General features: G+C 55.7%; 1 long non-coding RNA gene and 1 pseudogene across 1 annotated transcript in view; one reads left to right on the plus strand and one right to left on the minus strand.

Moving 5' to 3' along the window:
- The window catches only part of LOC140710659 (uncharacterized), a 130,875-nt gene that overhangs the window by 104,766 nt on the left and 5,816 nt on the right, over positions 1–20,293 (plus strand). The gene's annotated exons all lie outside the window — the stretch shown is intronic.
- LOC140708550 (SH3 domain and tetratricopeptide repeat-containing protein 1-like) lies at positions 1,835–19,984 on the minus strand (annotated as a pseudogene).

Genomic DNA, 20,293 nt, shown 5'->3' on the forward strand with positions numbered 1-20,293 from the left:
CCCGGGGGCTGGCACTCTGCACCAGTATGTCAGCCTCATTTTAGTGGTGACAAAACTGGGGCTCAGAGACATCAACTCCCTCATCCCGACCCCCAGACTGTCAGTGGTGGGCTGGGGTTTGAATGTGGGGATTGAAGACCCATCATCTCCTCTGGTCCCCCAGTCTCTGCTGCCCAAGAAGAACAGGATCCCAGGATCCAGGCCCCTCATGGCATCAGCCAGGATGGGTGGAGATGGGGAGGCAGAGTTCCAAAGCCCCCCGGACTCTGAGGCAGGTCGGGGACCAAGAGCAACCCGGACCTACGGGCCCCACCCCGAGAAGAATAGCTGCAGGTCTGGCCCAGCGGGCAGGATGTCTGTGTCCTCAGTCAATGTGACGGCGCTTCCGGCTGCTCCAGCCAGGCCGTGCTGTCTTCACGTTTCCAATCATGCGGCCTCCTCTCCAATTCCCAAACCCAACCCACAGAGACAGCGATCTGGGGTCCAGCTGAGGTTTGTCAGCAGCTTTGACCCGCTGCTTCCCGCCAGCCCCGCGGCCAGTTCTGGAAAGCTCTCTGCTGCCCCCTGGTGGGGAGACTCAGGGAAGGGCTCGGCTCTGGCTGCAAGCATGGGGTCCCAGAACCTCCTGGCTCTGTCACCTCTGCTGGGTGGAAAACCAACCCAGGACTGAACCAGCAGATGGGTGCCTGATTCCTTATTATCAGAGCTCCGCCCACTGGCAAGTCTCTCTCGGGGCCTCAGTTTCCCCTTCTATTAAACGAGGGGCTTGGGGGATACCAAGGAGCCGTAACTACTTACTGAGGATGGGAGGTTTCTTCTGGGGAGATGAATATAGTTTGAAACTAGATGGCGTGAGTGGTTGCACAGGACTGTGAATGTACAAAAGCCACCACATTAATCGCGTTGAAATAGTTAATTGCGTGCGATGTGAAAGTCACCTCATTTAAAGTGTTTAAAAGAGGGGTCTGGGAGAGTGCAGTGTACGTGAGAATCACGTGAGACACCCATAGTCTCTGAACCTCGGTTTTCTTGTGTAAACTGGCAAATAGACGGTGTGAACTGTGTTCCCTGGGGCCAAGAGATTCCAAGAAGGAAAACCTGGGATTCCTGGGACTGGGATGACGGCCAGGGGCCGGAACGGGAGGGGTACGTGGGGGAAGGCTGGGGGGCAGCCCAGATAAGGCTTTCAATACTGGGTAGCAGCGTCTACACAGACGGAGATCCCTGCATCTCACTTACTACAGGGCTGACCAGTGGCCAGAGGTGGGACTGGCCAGGCTCGGCCCAACCGAGTCTGGGAGCAGAGGACACTGAGAGAGGGATCCCCAGGCCCACTTTCACTGGCCTGTGGCTGTCCTGACACCACAAGAGAGGTCCAGGAGCTGGCCTTGGGTCCTAATGGGGGACACCTTCCTGGCTGCAGGCTGGCAGCGTGGTGTGGTGGTCAGTGAACTGGGCTCTGCGTCTCCGTCCCTACCTGCTGTGTGACAGTGGGCCAGACACCTAACCTCTCTGTGCCTGTTTCTTCAATGGCGAACAAGGACACTAGCAGCCCCCACATCCGGGCATAGTGGCCTGAAGGTTAAAGGCAAGGGTGGCACGAGACCTACAGCAAGAGCTCTGAGCAGGGAGAGCAGGGAGCTGCCCAGGGAGTTCCACCACCATCTCCCCTCTGGCCTCCGAGGAAACCGAGGCTCATGGTGACCTGACCCAGGTCTGTTGGACTCAGGGTCCTTCTCATCCCCAAGATCAGAGGGCTGCCACCAGGGAAGGAGCTGGCCCCTAGACCCAGCCCAGGAAGCACACAGGGAAGGATGCCCTGGGGACTTCGGTATGTTATTGCAAAAAAAACACATTTATTGCTATTTGAACCCTGCTTTCATGCCTCCATTACCCAGAAAGTGAGCCACGGGAGACACCAGGAGAGGCAGGAGACCATCCTCCTTGCACAATACCCACTGCCTCGGATGCTGTCCTCAGTGAGGGTGGCTAGTGGTCAACCAGGGGGCCCACCCGCAGAGTGGCAGAGGACGTAGGTTGACCCTGCGGACGTTGAGCTCTGTGGCGAAGGTCCTGGCCTTCTGGTAGAAGAGCGACTTCTCGCAGTCCAGGAGGAAGTTGTGGGAGATGGTGGCCGGCCACGTGTAGATCTTCAGCTGTGCCTTGTTGCCCAGGTCCACGGCGGCTGCCAGTGCCAGCTGGTAGTACCCGGCTGCATCAAACGGATCCTGAAAGGGACAGGCCGTGCTGAGCAAAAGGGGGACTCGGAGCCCGTCTTCCCAGAGGCCGTTCCTGTCTCCAGGTCATTCCACATGTCCATCCGATGCTGGCTTACCCCATGAGCCCCGAAGCCTGTGACACTGCTGTGGTCTCAGCTGCAGGAGGTGGGGATGACCCTGACACCCCTGGAAGCCTTCCTGACTGTCCCTACACCCCAATCACCCCAAGCCTCCTGCCCCAGTGCCACCCTATCTGCAGGCAGTGGCTGCTTTCCCCATGGGCTGAGGTCAGGGCAGATCCCGCCTGCTCTGAGAGTTCGATGCAGGACCCGTGGCTCCAAGCCACAGCAGGGGCACAGCGTTGAGTGACCTAGGCTCCCCTCTGGCCCCTGTCCATGCTGACCATTTCCAGGCCCTCCAGGGGCCAGGCCAGGTACAAAACCATCTCTCAGGTGTCCTCTCTGGCAATGCTCCCTGAAATATTGACGGAATGTGACTCCCCAGACATCCACTCCCATTTTCAATGCATCTTTGGCTCAAACTCACCATCCCTGGGTTGGGATGCCGTCTCCCAGACTTCCTCCTTCACCCTCCCATGCCCCACCCGGCTTCTCCCCAGGCACCTCCTCCACATGGGGGTCACCCAAGGGACCTCTCTAAGACCCATGCCTGGCCTGTCCCTCTTTACCATCTCAAGATGGCTCCCAGGGCCAATGACAAAATCCAAGATGCAGCAGTCCATTCCCTCACTGCCCCGCCCCACACACGGAGCAGGGGCGTGAGAAGTCCCCGAGTCACGGCCACTGCTCATCCAATGCTCCCAGCCCAGCCGAACACTGGACTCTGCGCTGGGTGCGTGGCTGAGCCTAACGTCCTTGCTCCCAGTCTGAGGGACCTAAGAGTCAACACTGACCACACAGGGTGGCCCGGGCTGTGGCAGAGGGAAGCCCAGGAGCCTGTGGGGTCCCCAGGAGGCCCCAGACTCAGCTGGGGGTGGAAGGCAAAGGCTTCCTGAAGGGGTGGGGGCTTCCCAACTAAACAGGAAGGAGCCAGTCAATGCATATGTCTCTGCGTGTGCCTGTGCTCGTACGTGTTTGTGTGCCTGCATGTGTGTCCCTGTGTACGTGCCTGTGCCTGTGTGAAATTGCGTGTGCATTTCCGTGTGCCTGTAGTGTGTGCAGCAGCTAGTGAGTGGCAGGCTGAGCCAGTAAACACCTAATCCACCCTATTCCAAGGCTCACTCTCACGTGTAGAGTAAAGGGGACCCCATTTTAGAGGCAATCGGCAAAGATGCCCATTTTCCCCTGCTTCTCTGCCAGCCTTCCAGACTCCATCCAGCCCGGCTTTTTCTCCCACTCCTCTGGGCCCTGGGTCCAGAGTCTCCTGTACAAGGAGAAGGGTGTAGCCTTGGAAAGACAGCCGCCCTTGGGGAATCCTAAGGGGGCTTCCCTGTGGGAAGCTGGCCTGTGCTGACAGCACAGTCACGATGAGGCCCAGAGGGCTGTGCATGGGAAGGAGGACTGTGCATGGGAAGGACTGTGCATGGGAAGGAGGTGAAGGAGGGTTGTGAAGGGGAAGGAGGACTGTGCATGGGAAGGAGGACTGTACATGGGAAGAAGGACTGTGCATGGGAAGGAGGTGAAGGAGGACTGTGCATGGCAAGGAGGTGAAGGAGGCCTCTGCCCCTCGACCCCAACAGTGGACTTTGGCCTCTCAGGTACTACTTGGCCCTTTCCTTTCTCCTGGACAGGCGGAGTGGGTGGCAGGCTTGACCAAGAGAGATAAAGGCCTCTTCTGGGAGGCCCGTCCTCCTGGGTCCCAGGTGAGCCCCTGAGCGGTGAGCAGTGTCCCCCTGGGCCTGACACTTGGCACCTCCCTGTCTGGCTGGGACTTGGGAGTCCACAGGGACCACTTCTGACCACCAGGTGTCGCCAGCACTGGGCTGAGGCGTCCCGGGCCGCCGTAGGCCTGCGGTGGGGAATACGGGGCAGGGTCTTAGGGCTGCCCCAGCTCCTTATGTTGTTCTAAGGCCCCCAAGATCTCGGCCCCTGGACTAGAGTGCCCTGGCCCCTCAGCCCATAAGGAGCACTGACGCGGTGCCAGTGCGATGCTGAGGAGGGGCGGTGCCTCCTGGGCAGAGGGGTGGAGACAGCCCAGGTCTGAGTCTGCCAGTCCCAGCTCTCCAGCCCTGCAGGGCTGGGGGCAGAGGGAGCACAGCACGTCCCCTCCAGACCGACCCGACCCAGCAAGGCCTAGGCCTGGCTGGCTGGGGCCCCGCCCCAATACACCTGCCCTGAGCTGGGGTTTCCCTGTCTGTGAACCCAATGGTAAGACACTGGTCCCACCCCACCCTTCCTGGGTGGTGTGAAGATTCAAGGTGTCTCGGGACTCCAGGAAGGAGTTGCTCAGTGCAGGCTGGCACCCTGGGCAGGTTTCCTAGAGGAGGTGCCAGGATTTGGGTTGGATCTTGCAACGTGGATTCAATGTGAGGATGATGCCATCCTCTGAAGGGCCCCCTGACTACAATCCCCCTTCTTTACTCAGAGGCCACCATTGCCCACTCGTGTGTCAGCCTCCGTGGCTGAGACTGAGTTCCTGAGGGTGGGGCCTGGCCATCTTGGGAGCTGGATTATATCTGCTAAGCTTGCTGGCTCCTCCAGCTGGGTACAGAGCTCCAGGGAGGCCACTGGGCCATTCCTAAGGAAGTCTGGAACCCAGGCCTCTGGGATCCCACCCCGAGGGGGCCGGGAACACTCCGAGCCCTGCCCCTCCTACCCACCTTCAGGTCATAGAAGATGATATCACCGAGCATCAGGTACAACTTCACGTAGTACAGGGTCTCCTCGTCGAACTCCAGCGGCGAGTTGCAGAGCTACAGGGCCTTGAGGTAGAAGTGCTCCGCCAGCTTGTCATGGCCCAGCCGGTGGTGCAGGGCGGCCAGCCGGTGGTAGGCCACGCGCTCGTTCAGCCGGTCACCTGGGGTGCAGGCCAAAGGGGCAGGTGTGAGGACGTGGCTCCCTGGGGCAGGGAGGGCACAGGCCCCTCAGGAGCAGGTATGCAGACCCCAGGCAGCACACCTGACTTGCCTCCAGGCACCTGTGGTCACCTGGGCAGCTCTGGCCATTCCCTTCCAGGTTCCCAGACTCACTTTCCCATCTGCAAAGCAGAACTAATAAGGCCTGCCCCTGTCTACTGTGAGGCTTTGGCAAAGTGGGACTTGGATGGCCCAGCTCTGTGTCTACACATAGCCACCTGCCTTTGCTCACTGGTTTTAACCAGGGGAGCCCAAAAGCCATGCAGTCCAGGTACTCCCGGGCTCCCTGGCTCCAGGCAACCCACAGACATGACATCTGACTCCTCCTGGGTGTGTCACGATCAGAGTCCCCTACCTTGGGGAGTCAGCTGCACACCTACTGTGTACAGGGCCACAAGGCGCTGGGGCATGTGGCCTGCCTAGGGTTCTCTGTCTCTGGAGGGGGACAGATGACCCTGGCACAGCACCAGGGGATGCCCGGCCTTAAGGGGCAGACTGCTGGAAGAGGAACCGGGATTTTATCAGCCAGAGAGCCGTGTGGTTGATGAGGGTGGGAAGGGAACAAGAGAAAGGGAATGTGCCACTCAGCCTGACACATACAGGGACCAATGAGATGCCTGGCATGTCTGGAAGGCCCTTGTGGTCAGCAGCGGGAACAGGCAGAGGAAGCAGAGCTCAGTCAGGCAGGGAACTCTGCACTGCGTGAGAGACCTCGGGCTGTTCCTCACAGCCGGACGGGGAAGCCAGTTGGGCAGATCTGCCTGCCTGGACAGGAGACCAGGAAAATCCAGCAGCTGTTTCAGCTCCTGGCCTGCAGACCTGGAGGCTGGGCTCTGGCAAAGTGTGGGTCCTGGCAGGGCAGCGGCTCAGGGGACTTACCCAGAGTGATGCTGAGTGCTAGGGCCATGTAGGCAAACTCCAAGCCCTCCTGGGGCTTCTCCAGTGTGGCCAGGAGTGCCACCAGCTTGTTGCACAGCTGTAGCTGCAGCTCCACCTTGCGGTTGCCCGTAGTCATTGCCAGGGGCAGGGACTGGTCCTACCACACAGGCAGGTGGGGTCAGGTTTCCCACAGCACCCACCTTGCCCAGCGCCCTTCTCAGAGCTCAAACATGTGCTTGGAGCTTCCCAGGCCCCAGCTACCCCTGCACCTCGACACAGCTCTGTGCTCTGGGATAACACATAGTTCAGACACCCAAGTTGGGGGCTGAAGAGTCACCTGCCGCCCATCTAGCTACACCCGACAGCCTCAGACCAGCCTCTCCCACCTGGGAGACCCACCGGGGGTCTGACTGGGGGAAGCCAGCACTCCTCTCCGCTCTAAAAACACCACATTTATCTGTGCCGAGGGCTGAGCCACACCGTGAGCTCAGAGGAAGGGAGAAGCTGCCCCACTCTGGGATGCATGCAGACCTGGGCCTCCCACTGGTATGCTGTGTGTCCTTTGACATATCCCTGTGCCTCTCTGAGCCTCGGTTTCCTCATCTGGAAGATGGGGACAGGACTTCCCCCTCATGGTTGCTTGAGGTCATCAGGTACAAGGGTAGAGCCATTGTCATGTCCAGGCCCTGAGCGTTTGTCCCGGGCAGGGGCATGGTCAATATCATTCCTAGGGAGACCACTTGGAAACTCATCATGTGCATGGGTGGCCCTGCCTCCAGGTGTGAGGCCTCTACCCTGCTACACCTGTGCCTCAGCCCTCCAGGTGCCCCACGGAGGCCCACCCACATCAGCCCACAGGCCAGCTCACCCGGTAGAAGGACATGCCTTCCTCCCGCTCCCAGGCCCCATTGAAGAAGATGTCTCCAGCTGCCTCAAACAGCTCCAGCCCCAGGTTGGGGTCGCCTGTGTACAGGTCCACATTCTGTGCCACCTGAAAGGAGACAGAAGTTCCCTCAAGACCCACACCTAGCGAGGAGGCTACGTGCGCCTTTGCCAGGCTCCTTCCTCTCACACAGTACAGGTACACCTGAGCATTTTTCAGACCCTGTGCATGAGGGTTGCTCCCACCACTGGCATGAGGACAATGAACTGATGCACCTGAGTGCCGGGAGGTGACTGAGCCGCTGCAGCCCAGGAGCCTGATACCTGTGAATCCTACCAACAGGGTTAGCCCTAGCCCACTCCACCTGCACTCAAACCAGTCTCCGTGGCCCCCAGATTGCTGGGAGCCCAGCCCCTGGCTCCTTTCTGCGTTGCCACATCCCTGCCACATCAACAGTGTTTGTGGGTGGGCCTGGTCCCCTCTTGACCATGAGCTCTTGATCCCTCTCCTCAGCTCAAGGAGGTATACAGCAGGTGCTCAATAATGAAAGCTTCACCAGGCTCGTGGGCTTCACAATTTGTTCCAGATCACACTGCGTTTGGGAAAGCCTCTGAAAACAGCCACTATGATTAAGATTCATTTTGTAAGGAGATGTGCCACCTGTCGCTTGGAGCAAGTTCTTCTGTGTGTTAACTCAGTGGTCACATTATTTGAGCATGTGCTGTATACCAGCAGGTGCTGGGCACTGTGAGGGGCTGCGCCTCTGCCCTCAGGGAGAAGATGCTGGCCACCGGGGGAGGATGTGAGGGAACCAGGTGGAGGGAGGGAAAAGGCACACAACAGGTGCTCAGCAGTGGCTTAGGAATGAGTGGATGGATGGATGAATGGATGAGGAGATATAGACACATGGATGGACGGGTGTGTGGATAGATTAATGCTGGGAGGGGTGGATGGATGGAATGATGTGTGTATGTCTGTATGTATGTATGGGTGGGTAGATTATGGATGGGTGGAGGGTAGATGATGTATGTACATGTGGATGGATAGATGGTGGATAGACGAATGTATGGATAAACAAATGGACAGATAGATGAATGGAGGGATGCATTAATAGGTAGATTGGTGGGTGGGTGAATGGATGGATGGGAGAAAGGATGGATGAACGGATGGGTGGATGGATGATAGATGGATGGAACAACAGGTGAATGGATAGACGGGTGAATGGATGGATAAAAGGATGGATGAATGATGGATGGATGAATGGACGGATGGATGAATGGACGGGTGGATGGATGATGTGATGGATGAATAGATAGATGGATGAATGATGGATAGATGGAAGGAAGAACAGGAGGTGAGTAGATGGTTGATGGAAGGATGGATGGATGACGGATGGATATATGGACAGATGGATGAATGGTGGATGGATGGAAGGATGGAAAGATGAACAGGTGAATGGGTGGTTGATGGAAGGATGAATGGACGGATGGATGAACAGGTGAATGGATGGATAGATGGGTGAATGGATGGAGGATAGATGGGTGAATGGATGGATGATAAATGGATGAAGGATGGATGATAAAAGGATGGATGGATGAATGGACAGATGGCTGGATGATGGATGGATGGAAGGATGAACAGATGAATGGATGGATGATGGAAGGATGATGGATGAATGAATGGATAAATGGATGGATGGAAGGATGAACAGGAGATGAGTGGATGGATGATGGATAGATGGATAGATGGATGGATGGAAGGATGATCAGGTGAATGGATGGATAATGGAAGGATGGATGGTGGCTAAATGAATGGATGATAAAGGAATGAATGAATGATAGATGGACGAATGGATGGATAGATGGATGAATGGAAGGATGAACAGGTGAATGGATGGAAGGATGGAGGGATGCATGATAAAAGGATGGATAATAAAAGGATGGATGATGACTGAATGGATAGACGAATGGACAAGTGAATGGATGGAAGATGGTTGGATGGATAATGGAAAGATGGAAGGATGGACGGACGGAAGGCTAGATGGAAGGATGGATGGATGGACGAAGAGGTGAATGGATGGACGAAGAGGTGAACAGAAGCATGATGGATGGATGGATGGATAGAAGGATGAACAGTTGGATGGATGATGGAAAGATAGACGGAAGGATGGATGGATGGACAGGTGAATGAATGGATGATAAAAGGATGGATGGATGGATGCGTGGAAAGATGAACAGATGAATGGATGATGTAAGGATGGATGGATGGAAGACCCACAGGTGTATGGGAAGATGAAGGAAGAATAGATGGATGGATGGAGGATGGATTGATGGAGAGAAGGATGAGCAGGTAAACAGATAGATGATGGAAGGATGAATGGATGGGTGGATGGACAGGTGAATGGATGGATGGACGGGTGAATAGATGGATGATAAAAGGATGGATGGATGGAAGGATGAACAGGTAAATAGATGATGGGAGGATGAATGGACAGAGAGTGAACAGCACAGGGGTCCTCCTGCATCCCTTGCCACTCACCTGGATGTACAGGTCCACCAGCTCGCTCTGCCGCAGGATGTAATAGATCCTCCCTGCTTGCAGCCAGGCATGTGCCTCCTTCTCTTTCCTCTGGAGGTCAACGAAAATCTCCAGACTTCGTTTGGTGTAGTCCAGAGAGGATTTGTAGGCCCTGGAATCACTGGAATCAGACACAGGTGTCAGAACAAGGGCTCTCATCCTCCTGGAACCAGTCTGCCTCCTCCCGTGGGTCTGGTGACAGATGAATCTGGCATGTGGGGACTGGGAACGGCCCTCTTGTGTGTGCAGTGTTCTGCCCTTGCCAGGCAGCTGGGAGAGCCAGGGTGAACACACACAGCATGGAAAAGATGAAGGACATCCTTCTGAGGGAATCGAGCATCATGCTGCCCTGTGGCAGGAGGAGTGTGCTAGTCCATCTCCCCTGCCTCCCAGACATGGCCTGTGTCTTCTCCAGACGCACCAGGAGCCGTTAGTGTTCAGAGGCTATCTAGGCCGATGGTTCTCAAGGTGTGCAGGCATCACAGTCACCCGGAGGCCTGTCCTTATAGCTTGCTGGCCCTGCCCCCAGAGCTTCCGGCTCCACAGGCCTGGGGCAGGCCCTAGAACTCCCACTTGCCACAAGCTCCTAGGTGACATGGATGCTGCTCTACTGGTCCAGGGACTACACTTTGAGAAGCATGGCTCTAGCACACTGGCCCTTTTTCCTTCTGCGAACCTGAGGCCAAGACTGGAGCCAGTCTTCCAGGTCCCCATGGAATCTGGCTCCTTCCCTGTTCTCTCAGTAAGTCCGACACTCGAGGGGGTGTGACTGCAGCAATGTCACCAGGCCCTGTGGGTGGGGTGGCCAGGGCCATGGTTACCCCACCAGGTCAGGATGCTTGGGGGAAGCTGAGTAGGCCACATATGGGACGTGAGACCTTGAAACTCTGCCCCAGGGAAGCAGGTGACACAACTGGCTCTGTCTTCTGTGGGAGAGAAGCCACAGGTGGCTGCTGTGGTCACATTTAAGGGGACAGACGAAGGCCAGGAGTGAAGACTCGGGGCAGGCATAGGTCAGATGACAAAAGCCACCATAGTAGGAAGAACAGCCCAGAGTGCACGTACTGCCTCTGCTGGGGTTGAGATGACCTTTGATCCAACAAGGGAGGCTCAAGCTGGTACTCACGGGCTAGCAGCAGCCCTGGGATGACCCCAGGCCCACCAGCTCAAAGCATCTGATGCCAAAGCACCAAATGCTCAAAAGGAGAGGGGCTGCTGGGCCCTGGGCCAGCTTCCCTGTGCCCCTCTCCCTGCCCACCCCCACCTCCACCTCCACCCCTGCAAAGCCAGCCGTTACCGCTCCGTGCCCAGGGACAGGTAGAGCTGGCTGATGGTCTCCAGGAGCTGCCCCTCCAGCACCTTGTCAGCCACCTTGCGGGACAGCTGGAGATCGTGGTAGATGACATACTGGGCCTCGCTGGGCATGACGGCGCTGTAGAAGTAGCACAGCCACTGGACGGCCCACAGCTGGCCTGGGCAGAAGACAAAATGGAAGACGTTAGTCTCCCAGCATCAAAGCGAGGCTGGCTGGGCTCGGAGGCCCCTGCGCCGTGCTTGCCTCTTTCACACCTCTGTGAGCCTGGGCCCCATAGGCGGGACGCCTGAGCGCAGACAGGCCATGCACCTGTGCCAGGGCAGACGCCGAGCACCCTGTGACATGGGCACACCTTGGTGCAGATGCTCATGGTACAGGCCGGCCTTCTTTACAACTCCCAGGGCCGAGGTTGTGGATGGACACAGAGTGAACAGCAGGGGCTCGGCCCCTGCACCAGGCCATCTATTTCTGCTTCACAAAGCCCCTCTGGCCAGGACCAGGGCCACCTTCAGCCTGAGCTGATGAGGTCAGAGCACAAGTAGCCCCTGTCACAGATGGAACCCTGAGAGAGCAAAGCCAAGCGTTATGTCTGCCACACACGGCATCATGTTGGGGGAATGGGGTTCAAAGCCGGCCCCTGGCATTCCCACACATGCTTCTCTCATGCAACCAGGCTCCAAACCCACAGGCTTACTGGCCTCTCCCAAAGCCAGGGCGCTGGGAACTGTGGAAAACTTCTGATTTTCTAGTGTCAGAAACATTCCGGAGATTAACACAGGAAAACAGATACACCGAATGGACATCTGTCACACACGCCACCCAACAACAGCTGAATACACAGTCCTCTTGAGCACCCAGGGGACATTCCCCATGACAGACCATGTGCCAGGCCACAAAAGGAGCCTCAGTGAACGGAGGACTGAGACCAAAGCAGAGGTGTTCTACAGCTGTACTGGCACGAAACTGGAAATCGACAGTGAAGGAAATGTGGGAAATTCAAAAATATGTGGAAATTACACACTCCTAAACAACCAGTGAGTCAAAGAGACCATCAGGGAAACCGAAAACTAATTTGAGAAGAATGCAAACAAATGCACAGCCCGGGCCAGCGCGGTGGCTCACGCCTCTCATCCCAGCACTGTGGGAGGCCGAGGTGGGAGGATCGCTTGAGTCCAGGAGTTTGAGATCAGCCTGGGAAACATGGTGAAATCCCGTCTCTATTAAAAAAAAAAAAAAAAAAAAAAAAACCACAAAAATTAGCCGGGTGGGGTGGTGCACATCTGTAATTCCAGCTACTCGGGAAGCTGAGGCATGAGAATGGCTTGAACCTGGGTAGAAGTTGCAGTGAGCCAAGATTACACCACTGCACCCCAGCCTGGGCAATAGAGCAAAACTCTGTCTTTAAAAAAAAAAAAAAAAGCACAGTGTATCAAAAATTCCAAGATGCAGCTAAGGCAATGCTGAAAGGGAAATTTATAACTGTAAATGTCTACATTCAAAGAAAGAAGAAAAATCTCAAATCAAAAACCTAACCTTCCACCTTGAGAAACTAGAAAAAGAACTAAACCCAAAGTGAATAAAAGGAAGAAAATAATAAACAAGAGAGTGGAAATGGGAAGTAAAAATATAGAGAATGGAAAAACAAAAGAGATAATCAACAGAACCGAAGGTGGGTTTTTTGAAAACAATAACAAAATTGACAAATCTTTCACCAGACTGACCAAGAAAAGAAAGATGAGACACAAATGACTAAAATTGGAGACTGAACACCATGGCTCATGCCTGTCATCCCAGCACTTTGTGAGGCCAAGGTGGAAGGATCGCTGAGGTCAGCATTCAAGACCAGCCTGGGGGAACATGATGAGACCCCATCTCTAATAAAAATGAAGAAATAAAAAATTTAAAACCCAAGTTTCTAAAATCAGAAATGAAAGAGGAAACATTATTGCCGACCTGACAGAAATAAAAGGATTCCATGAAAACACTACGAACAATTGTACACCAACAAACCAGACCATCTAGACACAACAGCCAAACTCCTGGAAGGACACAAACTACCGAAAGTGACTCAAAAATGACCCCAAGGAAGCATGTGGGGTATCAGCCCCGCCCTCGGTCTCCTCGACCGTTCAGCGCAGGGTGGGGAGACAGGGAAGCATGATCCCCGTTCCCTGGCCTGCATTTCCAGGTCTGAATCCCCCAGCACCCAGGGGAGGGCCTCACAGGAAGAGGTGCCAGAGTCTATTGTGCCAGGAGCCAGCGGAGGCTGCAGTGGGGGCTGGGACGCTGGGTTCCTGGAGGGTCTCCTTCCAGTCAGAGAATGCCCCTGGGGAAGAAGCCTGGGTCTGAACCCCCCAACCCTCCTTGGGCAGATGTGTGGGACCGGGGCCCCTTCACTCAGTCCTTTCCAAAATCTCACCCCTCCTAGGGCCAGGAGTGGGTGCCGGGCCTGTGCTGGGAAATGTGCAGGTTTGGTCACAGCCCCTGGGGCTCTGGTCCAGGCCACAGGAGGCACCTCTGAGTGGTCTCACTATGCCATGACAAAACGCTGCAAGGCAGAGGGAACTCAACAGTATCCCTTATCTCAGCCATTTCCCTGGACTCAACTTCCTCATCTATTCTCTGCGGCCTAGATTTCAGACAGCCCTGCCCACCTACTGTCCGTTCACTGCTCAGTCTGCAGAGACTGTTCGATAGCACTCCATGGCTCCCCAGTGCTCTTGGGGAAAAGGCCAAGCCATAGCCTGAGGCCCCAGGCCCTGCTTAGCTCTCCAGAAGAGCTTCTCACCATCCAGCACCCAACCCACCCCCTCCCAACTCTGCACCTCCCTGCATAAGCCCCGTTCGCTCATCCCCGCTCCCACCCCACTCATCCCCGCTCCCACTCCCGCTCACTCACCCCCGCTCCCACCCCACTCACTCACCCCCATTCACTCATCCCCGCTCCCACTCTCGCTCACTCACCCCCATTCACTCATCCCCGCTCCCACCCCACTCACTCACCCCCATTCACTCACCCCCGTTCACACTACCGCTCACTCACCCCCACTTACTCACCCCCGCTCACACCCCACTCATCCCCGCTCACTCACCCCCGCTCACACCCCACTCATCCCCGCTCACACTCTTGCTCACTCACCCCAGCTCACTCACCCCCGCTCACACCCCGCTCACTCACACCCCACTCATCCCCGCTCACTCACCCCCACTCACTCACCCCTGGGTCTTCACACAGGCTCCACCACCAGCCCCTCCCCCACCACCTATTACTTGACTAAATGCTCTCAACCCTCTGGTCCCAGACTAAAGAGGCTTCCCTAACCCGGGGCCAAGTGCTGCCCCGCCATCACGCCACTCACCCTTTTGTGGCTTCTGGGGCCTGAAGCTCACATTCTCATGCTCAGTCTCTGCCATCCGAGGACCCCACAAGCCCCATTTGTTGGGGGGGGGCCTGGCACACTCTGCACAACGAGCTGCTTTTGCATGAACTGCTCTGCGGCTTTGGGCAATCACCCGCCCCGTGTCCTCTGTGAAGTGGGATGACAGGTGCGCAGGCTGCCAACATACCAAGCAGATAACACGGGCACAAGAACTGGTGTTCAGGGCCTGGCTCATGGAGGGGCCCCAAGTCCCAGAGCAGCCGAGCCTGCCTTGATCCCAGGGTTATGTCTAGGAATTCTCAGCATGCAGGACCTTCAGTGCTCAAGGCAGGATGGTCCCTGGGCAAACCAGGAAGAGCTGGCTGCCTCAGTAGGGCACAGAGGGCCTGGCCCTGCATGGGAACCGCCTGTCTCCAGGGCGTTTGCCAACATCTACTGCTGGCCATGACTCAGCACTTTCGATGGTGGATAAACCACCACTTGTTTCCGAATCACAAACCCCAGGTGTGCCCTGACCCGAGTGGCCCCAGAGGGCGCACAGGAGGAACTGGCACTCACTCTCCACGGCATCCATCCCCTCGGTGACCAGAAGGGCCCACTCATAGTAGCCCTTGCCCTGCTGGGCCGGGCCCTGGCGGGTGCAGGGGTACCCAGCTACAGGAGTATGTGGGTGAAGTCCCGGCCACACTCCCTGCAGGGCAGCCTCGAGAACAGCCGCACGGCCCCCAGGAGTTAGTGCTGGGCCAGCCTGCTGGCACTCGCGTGCAGGCACAGGGTCCTGAAGTTGGCCAGCACTACTGCCTGGTTCCTCCACTGGCCCAGGTCCCAAGCCGCCCATAGGGCGCAGTAGTAGCCTGCAGCTGTCTGGCTCGTCCGGCCCGTCCTCTTCAGAGCCACGGCCACCATGTTGGCAATCACACCCTCCTGGTCCTCGCTGGCCACCACTGCATCCTGGACAGACTGCAGGATGTTCAGGGCCAACGGGCTCTGTCCATGAAGCACGTGCAGCCAGGCCAGGGCCATCAGGCGGTCCAGGATGGCACGGACTCTGGCAACAGCGCTGGCTTCCACTGCCTATGTCATGAAGGTGATGGCTGGGCCGTGGTAGCCACGGTGGCTGTACAGTTGGGCCAGGCTGGCGTGGAGAAGGCCGCGCAGCGCCTGGCCTGTGCCCGGGGTTAGGGAAGCCAGTGATCCCCTGAGGTAGTGGGAAGTCTGGGTGGGGAGGCTGTGGGGCTGGAGGGCGTTCTGGAGCACCAGGTTCACGCTTCTCAGCGAGCCGGCCAGTGAGTCCTGTGTCCTCAATGAGGCCACCTTGACACAGCTCAGCCCCAGGTGGAGCAGGCACTTGCGGCCAGGAGTAGGAGCCAGGAGTAGATGTCAGCCAGGAGTAGGGAGCAGTCTGAGAGCCACGCAGCCTCTGGGGCTCCCTAGTCCCTGTGCAAAAGCAACAGCCGCTCCAGGAAGGGCAGGGCCTCCTCGGGCTGCTTGAGGTGCGCATGGTGCCTGGCCAGCAGGAAGCAGGCCCGGGCCTCGGCCTGTAGGCTCTGGCCACGCAACGCCTGCTGCAGCGGTAGCTGCAGGAGCTCTCCCTCCACCTCGGTGCTGCAGATGTAGCCGGGCGTCCCCAGGAGCAGGGCCATGGCTTTGGGAACCACCTATGTACACTTCTCCCGTTCTGCTTCTGGTAAATGCCGGCCAGGTTGGCATACACAGCCACCACCAGGAACAGGTCCCCAAAGCTGCCTTCCAGGGCCCCCAGGGCTTCCTCAAAGTACACCCGGGCCTGGGACAGCATGAGCCTCCTGCTGCACAGCCGCCCCAGGAGGAAGCAGAGTCGCTTTCTTGGCCACGCCTCGGGCCTGTGCCAGGCACCCAGTCAGCTCCTCTTCATCACTAAAGCTGCTGAACATGCCCCACAGAAGCTGGCCTTGGACCCGGGGGCGTTCAGGAACAGCAGCAGTGAGCTCAGGGCCTCTGGGTCCTCTCAGTGGTCCTCAGCTTCCAACAACAAGGAGGGCTCCTTGGGGTCCTGTAAGGTCACGTTGCTGGATGCTGCACAGAGACCCCAGGACGCTGGCTCCTGGGGGCAGCCTGGGCAGGTCTTGCATTGTTTCAGAACATTCTTCACCTTCGGCAGGGTCTCCTGTGGATCCAGGCCCAGGCAAAGAGGAGGTATTTCTGCAAGTCACAAAAACACCTAGACAGATTAGAGTCCGGCAGTGAGTCCTTGGTCCACTGGGGGCAGGGTCCCCACATCCCCGCACTCTGTGTCCCTGGCGCAGCTTGCCATGAGCCCTTGAGAATTATGTGCAATGCAAACCCAGGCCTGGAGTACGGAGGAACTCCGGCACTATGGGGACAGAGAGAACACGCAGGCCCGTGGCCCGACTCTCCTACAAAATCACCCTCCTGTCCTGTTTTGTCACCCACCTGACAGCAAGGTTTTAGGAGACTATGTCAGCTCAGTGATCCCTCAGAGATGCCTTTCCCTTCAGAAAGAATCAAAGCCTTCTAACTGGACCCATGTATATGCAGCGCTACAACTACAAATGTAACTTCTGTCAGCATATTGGGCCCCCCGGTGGGGCACAGGAATCCATGAAATCCTCAATAGCCAATCAGAGCTATGGATCAGCTCAAAAGCTGCTATGCAAAATTGGTAAAGCCACCGAAGGCACAGGACAGGGGTGTTGTACCCATGTACCCAGCTCCGTGCAGGGAAACGGACCATCCCTGCAGGAAGGATGGGAAAGCTTCCAGGCCCCTGTGGCCACCTTCACCTTGGATGGTCTGAAAACCTGAAGCCCACGGTTCCTAAAGGGTTAACAAAGGCCAGACTGCTCCAGCAGCCCACTGGTGCCTGCTGGCTTTGGTGGATTCCTAGCCAAAACCCCCTCCCAGAGGTGAGCAAACAAGCGCATTTCCTGTTGGAAAACCTGGGATGAAAGGAGGCATTACTAGGAAGGGAAAAACCTAGATTGAAACAGACTCTCTGTTTCAAGATCACATGTAAAAAATATTTTCAATACAAACGGCCTCCTTATTCATGTGTAAAGCCTTGGAATTAAAAAAACAAATAAATATGATTTAGAGGCAAATGTCTGACTTGACTATACTAGATTAGCTAAGAAATCTCCCCCACCCGGCAGAGGCACACAGCCCCTCCCAGCCATTATCCTGGCCTCTGGGGCAGCTGGAGAGCCACGTGCCTTTGCTCCAGTGACTTTGGCAGAGGGTAGAACCACCCCCTCCGTGAGGCAAACCTACAACAGCCTTCCCTTCCCCACTGGCTCCCCAGGAAGGAGCAGACCCTTCAGGGACCTCAGTTGAGACCCCTGTAACCTAAGGCAATTCCGCTACCTGCTGAGGGCAGTGTGGCCTCCCATCTCTGAGGCAGAGCACAGGGTGAACTGCAGTTTCTCCAGGTCATGAAAAAGGAACCCACAGCTACATGTGGGCCTCAGCAGTGGAAAGGATGCCCCACCTCGGTCGGGGACCAGGCGGGGCTCAGCATGTTCATTGGAAGAAGTGTGGGACCCCACGGCCTCCAGTGCCAGAGTAGATGGGAGGTTCAGGCCCACTTCAGGCGATATCCCTCAAGTCCCCTGCCCACACCACAGAGGGGTGACAGCCACATCCAATGCCCACCGTACTCAGCTCTGTCCCCTCCCCCGGCGTTACTCCAAGGCCCAGCTCATAACCAGAGGAAGCCTGAGCCACGGGCAAAACCTACCTTGTTCCTGCGGCTGCTCGGTCTCAGCTTCCTCTACTCAGTCTGGCAAGGGAAAAAAGAGAAGAAATGAACACCCCCAGCCAGCACCTCTGCTCTCATGTCAGGTTGAGCTGGTGTCAGTGTTGCAGGGTGAGAGCATTGCAGGGTGCAGGGGTTGAAAGTCATATCATCCTCTTCCCTCCTGGATCATGGGAACAACATCACTGGGGGGTGGACACTTTCTGTGATATTGGGAGTAACATCGTCTTCTGTGCCTTGGAATATTAAGGACAATATCACGGGGGGACGTGTACATGTTCTGCAATATTGAGAATAATATTATCCTCTCTCCCCCTGCATATTAGGAAAGATATTGAAAATAGGCCACAAAAACTTAGAAACTTATAGACTTAGAAACTTAGAAACTTATAGACTTAGAAACTTAGAGACTTAGAAACTTATAGACTTAGAAACTTAGAGACTAAGAGACTTAGAAACTTAGAAAGCTTAGAAAAGCCACACCAGGCTCTAAAGCACCCGCCCAATGACCAGGTGGCCATCTAAAGCACCCGCTCAATGACCAGGTGGCTATCCAAAACACCCACCCAAAATTCCCGGAACTCAAACAGAAAAACAAGTCCGAGAAATACCCCGCGCGGGTTCAAACCAACTAATCAGAGTAAGACACCTTGCTCAGGCCATAACCTGCTCCAATCATCTTGCGCCTCAAGCTTTGTGAGTTTCTGTGGTTTTGCCTTTATAAACTGCCTGTACTAGGCATTCAGGGTCCTGTGGCCAACTTCGGACATAGGACCCTAGTGCGCTAGCAATAAATCTCTGCGCTGTGACTTCGGTGTCGAGTGGTCTCTCGCGACGACCCCTGCCCAGGAAGGAATCTAAAAACTAGGTTTCTACAATATCACAGAATGGGTGTTCACCTCCTGCGATATGGGGATTAATACCGTCTTCTCCCCTTCCAGATATCAGGAAGAGTATCACACGGGGGTGTACGGTGTCTGTGATACTGGGAGTAATATCAACCTCTCAGCCATGGAATATTAAGAAGAATATCACAGGGTGGATGTACACCCCCTGCCATATTGGGAGTAATATCAGCCTCTCCTCTCCATGGATATTAGGAACAATATCCCAGGCTGGGTGTACGCCTCCTGCTCTATGGGGAGTCATATCTTCCTCTCCCTTCCAGGATATTAATAACAATATCACAGGGTGTGTGAACACAGCCTGTGATACTGGAATTATTATCATCCTCTCCCCCTCCAGATACTAGGAACCATATCACAGAAGAGCTGTACCCTCCCTGCGATATTGGGAGTAATATACGCTTCTTCTGTGAATATTAGGAGCAATATCACCGGGTGGCTGTCCATTCATTGCTATGTTGGGAGTCATGTCATACTCTACCCCCCTGGATATTAGGATCAGTGTCACAGGGTGAGTGTATACCTACTGCGATATTAAAACTAAGATCATGCTCTCTGTCCCTGGACATTAGGAACAACATCACAGGTAGGTGAACACCCCCTGCAGTATTAGGAGCAATAATATGATTAATTAGTAAACATTAATGATCGATTTTAATAATTATCAGGCTGGTCTAGAACTCTTGACCTCAGGTGATCCGCCCGCCTCAGCCTCCCAAAGTGCTGGAATTACAGGTGTGAGCCACCACGCCCGGCCAACACTTCTTGACATCCCTTTTTGTACCTCAAATTTAGCATGCCGAAAACACACTTTTGATTCCCCCTGCTATAACCCACTCCTCCCATAGTCTTCCCGATCCCAATAACAGCATCTCTAGTCTTCCAGTTACTCAGGCCAAAATCCTTGACATCATCCTTAATACTTCTTTTTCTCTCTCTTGTCATCCAACCCATTTAAACTCTCCTTTCAAAATATGTGCCAGACCTAACCACTTCTCACCTTCCTCATCATTTCCAACCAGGTCCAGCCCTCATCATAGCGCTCTGGGTTACTGCAAAAGCCTCCCAATCGCCAGGCACAGTGGCTCACGCCTGTAATCCCAGCACTTTGGTAGGCCAAGGCAGGTGAATCATCAGAGGTCAGGAGTTCAAGACCAGCCTGGCCAACATGGTGAAACCCCTCTACTAAAAATACAAAAAATTAGCCGAGCATGGTGGTGGGTGCCTGTAATCCCAGCTATCCGGGAGACTGAAGCAGGAGAATCACTTGAACTCAGAAGACAGAGGTTACAGTGAGCCGAGATCGTGCCATTGCACTCCAGCCTGGGTGACAAGAGCGAAACTCCA

This window comes from Chlorocebus sabaeus, chromosome 29 (assembly GCF_047675955.1).
Source record: "Chlorocebus sabaeus isolate Y175 chromosome 29, mChlSab1.0.hap1, whole genome shotgun sequence".
Classification (NCBI taxonomy): Eukaryota; Metazoa; Chordata; class Mammalia; order Primates; family Cercopithecidae; genus Chlorocebus; species Chlorocebus sabaeus.